At 41.9% G+C, this 8,013-nt stretch overlaps 1 long non-coding RNA gene across 4 annotated transcripts; it reads right to left on the bottom strand.

Moving 5' to 3' along the window:
* Positions 1-2,381: 2,381 nt before the first annotated feature.
* Positions 2,382-7,071, bottom strand: LOC109746247 (uncharacterized). 4 transcript variants are annotated; one of them, XR_012189271.1, is made up of 7 exons: positions 6,812-7,071; positions 6,544-6,638; positions 6,382-6,464; positions 5,205-5,631; positions 4,615-4,660; positions 3,697-3,827; positions 2,382-3,608 (listed from the first exon to the last, which is right to left on the bottom strand). It is a non-coding gene; the product is annotated as an uncharacterized lncRNA (long non-coding RNA). The 4 variants fall into 4 exon arrangements; XR_002228742.3 differs by lacking the exons at positions 2,382-3,608; positions 3,697-3,827 and having other exon boundaries at positions 4,391-4,660; positions 5,205-5,412; positions 5,501-5,631; XR_005764381.2 differs by lacking the exons at positions 2,382-3,608; positions 3,697-3,827 and having other exon boundaries at positions 4,391-4,660; positions 5,205-5,421; positions 5,501-5,631.
* Between the last annotated feature and the right edge of the window lie 942 nt (positions 7,072-8,013).

Below are 8,013 nucleotides of genomic sequence, written 5' to 3' on the forward strand. Positions count from 1 at the left end.
CAATTCTTTATCAAGGGGTTGTCTACGAAATTTAGCAAAATTAAAATCATGAGACATATCCCCTAAACCAACAGTAACAATATCCTTTTCGCAATCTATCCTAGCATTAACAGTATTCAAGAAGGGTCTACCAAATATAATGGGACAAAAGTCATCTTGTGGGGAACCAAGAACAAGAAAATCAGTAGGATATTTAACTTTCCCACACAAGACTTCAACATCTCTAACAATCCCAATTGGTGAAATAGTATCTCTATTGGCAAGCTTAATTGTAACATCAATACCTTCTATTTCAGTAGGTGCAATATCATGCATAATTTCTTTGTATAAGGAATGAGGTATTGCACTCGCACTAGCACCCATATCACATAAGCCATGATAACAATGATCTCCTGTTTTAACAGAAACAACAGGCATGCCAACAACAGGTCTATGTTTACCTTTAGTATCGGGTCTAGCAATTCTAGCAGCTTCTTTACAGAAGTAAATAACATGTCCATCAATATTATCAACCAAGAGATCCTTAACCATAGCAGTACTAGGTTCAACTTTAATTTGCTCAGAGGGTGTAGAAGTTCTAGCATTACTCTTACGAACCACAGTTGAAGCTTTAGCATGATCCTTTATTCTAACACGGAAATGGGGTTTCTCAATATAAGCGGTAGGAACAATAGGATCAACATTATAAGTGATAGTCTTTTCTTCAACTTTAATAGGTTCAACTACTTTTACTTCAATGGGAGGATGATATTTAAACCACTTCTCCTTAGGGAGATCAACATGAGTAGCAAATGATTCAAAGATAGAAGCTACTATCTCAGAGTCAAGTCCATATTTAGTGCTAAATTCACGAAAAGCATCGGCATCCATAAAAGATTTAACACAATCAAACTTAGGTGTTATACCTGACTCCTTACCTTCGTCGAGTTCCCAATCTTCAGAGTTGCGTTTAATTCTTTCCAATAAATCCCATCTGAATTCAATAGTCTTCATCATAAAAGAACCAATACAAGAAGTATCGAGCATGGAGAGATTATTGAGAGAAAGCCGAGCATAAATTTTTTGAATAATAATTTCTCTTGAGAGCTCATGATTGGGGCATGAATATAACATTGACTTAAGCCTCCCCCAAGCTTGAGCGATACTTTCTCCTTCGCGAGGCCAAAAATTATATATATAATTACGATCACGATGAACCAGATGCATAGAATAAAACTTCTAATGAAATTCCAATTTCAATCGGTTGTAGTTCCATGATCCAATATCATCACATAGCCTAAACCATGTCAATGCCTTTCCCTTCAAAGATAAAGGGAAGAACTTCTTTTTTATAACATCCTCGGGGATACCTGCAAGCTTAAATAATCCACAAACTTTATCCACATAGATTAGGTGCATATCGGGATGTAATGTTCCATCTCCTGTAAAAGGATTAGCTAGCAGTTTCTCAATCATACCCGAAGGAATTTCAAAGTAAAAAAATTCAGTACGTTCAGTAGGTTGAGGAGAAACTCTTTGCTCTACTGGTCGGGGTGAAGATACCCCGAACAATCCCCTCAAAGGATTATTTTCCATAGTAACAAGTGACAGTAAATTTCAGCACACTATATAAATTTTTCCTAACCAAATTCCACATACCAAAGGCGCTTCACTCCCCGGCAACGGCACCAGAAAAGAGTCTTCATGACCCACAAGTATAGGGGATCTATCTTTGTCCTTTCGAAAAGTAAGAGTGTCGAACCCAACGAGGAGTAGAAGGAAATGACAAGCGGTTTTCACTAAGGTATTCTCTGCAAGCACTGAAATTATCGGTAACAGATAGTTTTTTGACAAGGTAATTCGTCACGGGTAACAAGTAACAAAAGTAAACAAGGTGCAGCAAGGTAGCCCAATCCTTTTTGTAGCAAAGGGCAAGCCTGGAAAAACTCCTATATAAAGAAAAGCGCTCCCGAGGACACATGGGAATTATCGTTAAGCTAGTTTTCATCATGCTCATATGATTCGCGTTCGTTACTTTGATAATTTGATATGTGGGTGGACCGGTGCTTGGGTACTGCCGTTCCTTGGACAAGCATCCCACTTATGATTAACCCCTCTCGCAAGCATCCGCAACTACGAAAGAAGAATTAAGGTAAGCCTAACCATAGCATGAAATACGTGGATCCAAATCAGCCCCTTACGAAGCAACGCATAAACTAGGGTTTAAGCTTCTGTCACTCTAGAAACCCATCATCTACTTATTACTTCCCAATGCCTTCCCCTAAGCCCAAATAATGGTGAAGTGTCATGTAGTCGACGTTCACATAACACCACTAGAGGAAAGACAACATACATCTCATCAAAATATCGAACGAATACCAGATTCACATGACTACTTATAACAAGACTTCTCCCATGTCCTCAGGAACAAACGTAACTACTCACAAATCATATTCATGTTCATAATCATAGGGGTATTAATATGTATAAAGGATCTGAACATATGATCTTCCACCGAATAAACCAACTAGCATCAACTACAAGGAGTAATCAACACTACTAGCAACCCACAGGTACCAATCTGAGGTTTTGAGACAAAGATCGGATACAAGAGATGAACTAGGGTTTGAGAGGAGATGGTGCTGGTGAAGATGTTGATGGAGATTGACCCCCTTCCGATGAGAGGATCGATGGTGACAATTTCCCCCTCCCGGAGGGATGTTTCCCCGGCAGAACAGCTCCGCCAGAGCCCTAGATTGATTCCGCCAAGGATCCGTATCGAGACGGCGGCGCTTCATCCCGAAAGCTTCCTTCTTATTTTTTCCAGGGCAAAAGACACCTTATACCAGAAGATGGGCATCGGGGGGCTTCCAGGTGGCCCACGAGGCAGGGGGCGCGCCCTCCACCCTCGTGGACAGTGGGTGGCCCCCCTCTGGTGCTTTCTTCACCCAATATTTTTAATATATTCCAAAACTGACTTTCGTGGAGTTTCAAGACTTTTGGAGTTGTGCCGAATAGGTCTCTAATATTTGCTCCTTTTCCAGCCCAGAATTCCAGCTGCCGGCATTCTCCCTCTTCATGTAAACCTTGTAAAATAAGAAAGAAAAGGCATAAGTATTGTGACATAATGTGTATATAACAGCCCATAATGCAATAAATATCGATATAAAAGCATGATGCAAAATGGACGTATCAATGGATTAGTCATATTATCAGGCAGGGTCAGTATATTAGTAAATTTGTCACATATACACAGTTTGTCGAACCAGTTCCAATAATGATCAATAGACATGCATATCTCTGGAAAAAAAAGGAACACACATGCATACAGTGGAAGTGTCTCAAGGGCCAAACTATTGTGGAAACTATCATAGCAGAAATCATATTTTTATTAATTTGGACTAAAAGGGGATGTACGCACACTTATCTTGGCTTGATCACCTGCACAATCAAATCTTGCTACTGGACATTGGCATTGCCTGATGCTTCCCATCAAAGATCAGCCAATTTGTGATTTACCATTGCCCTAGGGACTCACATCCCAGCTATGTTTCTCTAACAGCTTAGTGGTACCAAACCAAAATTCTTGGAAGCCTGTTCTGGAAGTTGTTCCAAATCTGTGCAGCTCCCTAGGTGGACTCATAGAAGGTTGAACAATGTTTTGTTAATCAGTTACACCATACATAAACTTCAAAAAATGCATAGAACGGAGTCTACCTCATTAGGTGCATCCTTTTATGATTCTTGGCAGTTAGGTGAACACAGAGATAATAAGAAACTGGCTTTTTGAACTTGCATTGCAGTATGCAAGAAATGGATGATATTGTCCCCAAGTGGTCTAGGATAACCTGATGATCAAACAAAACACTAAGTGATTATGTAGAGAATTATAGATTCATCAAATTCTTAAATTAGTATTTTCATAAAACAACATCTATTAATTTGGAACTATTTGATGTTGATTGTTCGTAAGCCCATTTAGTTAGAGAAGGTTCTCAATCGGATACCATCCCGCTTTCATGCAATTAGGTTCAGCAAATTCCTGTTATTACCTTGACAGTGCCCACTGCTGAAGAGAGTTAATATTTTTGGCAAGAAATCTCTGTTATAAATGAGTCCAAATTTATCTATATGTATTATGTATGTCCCCAATAATAGAAAAAACATTCTTGTCCTCTTCCTCTCTAGCAAATCTTCGTCAGTGACGGGGATATGCCAATACCTTTCTCCGATTTCTAAGTTTCAGAGGTAAAGGGTGAAACAATTAGAAAGTCAACAAAGGGCTAGATGAATCTGATTGAAGAACAAAAGACAACAGAATATCTTGTTGTGCATAAATCATCAATTATATGTCCAATTAGTACTGTCGAGTTAAAGGTCCAAGCTAGAATCATAGATCTTACAACTGTACTTCCGAAAAGAACCATTCAATGTCAGGTTTTTATCATTGCTAAACGTCAGAGTCTCATATCATACAGTGATAATCCTCCTCGATTAGGATTATACCAAATTACTGAATGAATAAAATAACTACAATTTGGAGCTTCAAGTAAAGCAAACAGTTAACTTAATTCTCTAGTCGACGGCTATGTTGGTACTTGAAGAATCATTCTGCCCCTACTGTTAGTTCAGCACCTTGGTCCCTCGTTCTTGCCGCAGCATCCGATCCCAAATCTCCAACCTGGTAGCGAATTTTGGTCAACAAATAGTAGCATGGAATACTTCTACAACTAACTTAAAATCAGACAAGACAGAACCAAGGAGCAGAGAAGTGCAGCAGCAGCAGCAGCAGCAGCTCTAGGAGAGATGGGACAGCCACAGCCAGCAAGGAGCAGAGAGGAGAGGCAGCAGAGCCAAGGCAAGACTACTACAGAACCTACGACTAAGTCGAACTATATACTTTTACGATTGATGGGCATACTCGCGACTTCACCCATAATAATTCAAAAAAAGTTGAATCCTTCATTTTTCAAATTTGAGCATTGGCGCATATCGACTGTATGGATTAGTCATATTATCAGGCTGGGTCAGTATATTAGTAAATTTGTCACATATACACAGTTTGTCGAACCAATTCCAATAATTATCAATAGACATGCATATCTCTGGAAAAAAAGGAACACACATGCATACAGTGGAAGTGTCTCAAGGGCCAAACTATTGTGGAAACTATCATAGCAGAAATCATATTTTTCTTAATTTGGACTAAAAGGGGATGTACGCACACTTATCTTGGCTTGATCACCTGCACAATCAAATCTTACTACTGGACATTGGCATTGTCTGATGCTTCCCATCAAAGATCAGCTAATTTGTGATTTACCATTGCCCTTGGGACACACATCCCAGCTATCTTGCTCTGGCAGCTTAGTGGTACCAAACCAAAATTCTTGGATGCCTGTTCTGGAAGTTGTTCCAAATCTGTGCAGCTCCCTAGGTGGACTCATAGAAGGTTGAACAATGTTTTGTTAATCAGTTACACCATATGTACACTTCAAAAATTGCATAGAACGGAGTCTACCTCATTAGGTGCATCCTTTTATGATTCTTGTCAGTTAGGTGAACACAGAGATAATAAGAAACTGGCTTTTTGAACTTGCATTGCAGTATGCAAGAAATTGATGATATTGTCCCCAAGTGGTCTAGGATAACCTAATGATCAAACAAAACACTAAGTGATTATGTAGAGAATTATAGATTCATCAAATTCTTAAATCAGTATTTTCATAAAACAACATCTGTTAATTTGGAACTATTTGATGTTGATTGTTCGTAAGCCCATTTAGTTAGAGAAGGTTCTCAATCGGATACCATCCCGCTTTCATTCAATTAGGTTCAGCAAATTCCTGTTATTACCTTGACAGTGCCCACTGCTGGAGAGAGTTAATATTTTTGGCAAGAAATCTCTGTTATAAATGAGTCCAAATTTATCTATATGTATTATGTATGTCCCCAATAATAGAAAAACATTCTGGTCCTCTTCCTCTCTAGCTAATCTTTGTCAGTGACGGGGATATGCCAATAACCTTTCTCCGATTTCTAAGTTTCAGAGGTAAAGGGTAAAACAATTAGAAAATCAAAAAAGGGCTAGATGAATCTGATTGAAGAACAAAAGACAACAAAATATCTTGTTGTGCATAAATCATCAATTATATGTCCAATTAGTACTGTCCAGTTAAAGGTCCAAGCTAGAATCATAGATCTTACAACTGTACTTCCGAAAAGAACCATTCAATGTCAGATTTTTATCATTGCTCAACGTCAGAATCTTATATCATACAGTGATAATCCTCCTCGATTAGGATTATACCAAATTAGTGAATGAATAAAATAACTACAATTTGGAGCTTCAAGTAAAGCAAACAGTTAACTTAATTCTCTAGTCGACGGCTATGTTGGTACCTGAAGAATCATTCTGCCCCTGCTGTTAGTTCAGCACCTTGGTCCCTCGTTCTTGGCGCAGCATCCGATCCCAAATCTCCAACCTGGTGGCAAATTCTGGTCAACAAATAGTAGCATGGAATACTTCTACAACTAACTTAGAATCAGACAAGACATGCTTACCATGTTGGCGTATATGACACTGGAACCACTCATGCAACCATTGTCTAGATGCGTCTCTTTGGGTTCAAAACTCTGAATTTTAGAGGTGCACTTCTCTGAAAGCATAAAGATGCCATATCAGACTCAACACTTGGCTCAACAAATCATACAGTTCGGTGCAAGTATTTATACTACTTTCATGTGCAAATCCAAGTGAGACTAGTATATTGGTAATCCATATTTCAGATGGAAACGGGGAAAACAGAAGTGTGATTTTAGAGGTGAATACCTTATCCTCCAGCTCATGGATAAAATAGCCGCAGTCAGATGGGTGCTAGGTGACAGCCTCCTGCTCGGAGGTCGTGGCTCTTCTTCCACCTCCCTCTGCGCCCGTTGATCTAGATGGAACAGGGAGTGTCGCATCCTCGTGCGACAGATCGATTGACACGACTCCCGCCTCTTCCTCGATCTCTTCGCTGCGTGGGCGGCAAGACGACGCCGTGCAAGAGAGGAGTTGGGGAAGAAAGAAAGAAGGAGCGGCAGAGGAGGTGTCAGCGCCCCATCAGTAGAGGACCCAGCCCAAGACCGTGCACGGCCCAGCCGTGCACGCAAGCCCAGCAGCCGCGTCACTGGGCCGGAGTGGGTGACCGCTACGAGCAGGCGTACTTAAGGCCGACACTCAACCACATCAACTATCCAGTGGATCAGGCGGCTACCGACGACGGCAACCCTAGCTCTCTGTTCTTCCTTCCCTGAACATCAATTTCCCCCAATTCTTGTAATCGATCTATATAGCTACTACTTCGTAGAGTATAATAGATCGATTCTACTGCTGTCACCACCACTACTCTTACATCTGGTATCAGAGACATCGATCCCCGGTTCGTTTCCACTGGCGCAAATCATCGAAACTCGCCGGTTTCGTCAAGGCCGTCAACAGCTCTAAGCCATGGATCCTGCCATCAAGACCTACCTCGACTCCCTCAAGAACTCCCTTGACGCCAACACGGCGGCGATGCAGGCCCAATCCATGAAGATCGATGATCTGCTGGCTTGGCGTCCCGAATTGGAGCGACGCGTCGACGATCTTGCCGTTGCAGTCTCCGATCTGCAGCGGGCACGCGGCCCGGGCGCGTCATCCGACGCGGAGGCGGTGGCCAAGACTGCTCCCCCGCCCCCAACCGCGAAGGGCAGCGATCTCCCAGGCGCTGACTCTGGCGCGGCGGTGCCACTCCTTGGGTCAACGGACCGCGACGACTTCAATCTCACACGGGGGCTGCCGGCGGCGTCCTTTCGGACCCCGCCGCCACTCCCGGCACACGATCAGCTCGACTCCCAGTTTCCCCTACCTGCTCTCTCTCCTTTCGCTCATGCGAGTCAGTTGCTCACGGGATTGGGGCAGGCACACCCTTCGATTGTGTTTCCCCAATTCACCGGCGAGAATCCACGGCTGTGGAAGACACTGTGTGAACAATATTTCCAGATGTTCGC

This window comes from Aegilops tauschii, chromosome 7 (genome assembly GCF_002575655.3).
Source record: "Aegilops tauschii subsp. strangulata cultivar AL8/78 chromosome 7, Aet v6.0, whole genome shotgun sequence".
Taxonomy (NCBI): Eukaryota; Viridiplantae; Streptophyta; class Magnoliopsida; order Poales; family Poaceae; genus Aegilops; species Aegilops tauschii.